A 574-nucleotide genomic window follows, 5' to 3' on the forward strand; every position below is an offset into this window, starting at 1 on the left:
ATGGTTATGCGGCCGTGAAGCATCAGTGCTAACAGTGATGTTTCTGTCTTTGATGATGATGATGACTAAGGGAGTTGAGGTCTTCGCGGGCAACTTTAAGTGAGTGCATCACTGCATTTCAGTCTACGGAAGGATACGGTAATCAAAGTGTGTATGAGGGAGCGATATTCGGGGTGCCGTGAATGTCCACTTTTAACGAAAATTCGCCTAAAGGAATCACGAACAGAGGATTTCTTGATGAGAATTTTACAGCTCGTAATATGCTTCCGCGAATTTCAGATTGCTTGGCCGATCGTTAGATCATTTGATGTTGAATTTAGAATTGGAAGGACTTTCGGGTGCTGAAGTCTATAAAAGTTGACAGTACGTGCAGATCTACTGACTGCTGCTCTCATACTTGATGTTTGTTTGGCGTACCTCACCTGAATTGGCGGTAAACATATCTCCCTGCGCTCACGTCCTCCCTGATGGGTACTGTGCTTCATCCTGTGTGCAACGAAAGTAACTTGCGCTGTTTCGTCGCACCTCATTGACTGATTTTCCCTTGCAAGAGTAAAAGAGACCGACAAGCGTT

Source organism: Opisthorchis viverrini (assembly GCF_000715545.1).
Source record: "Opisthorchis viverrini unplaced genomic scaffold opera_v5_10, whole genome shotgun sequence".
NCBI lineage: Eukaryota > Metazoa > Platyhelminthes > Trematoda > Opisthorchiida > Opisthorchiidae > Opisthorchis > Opisthorchis viverrini.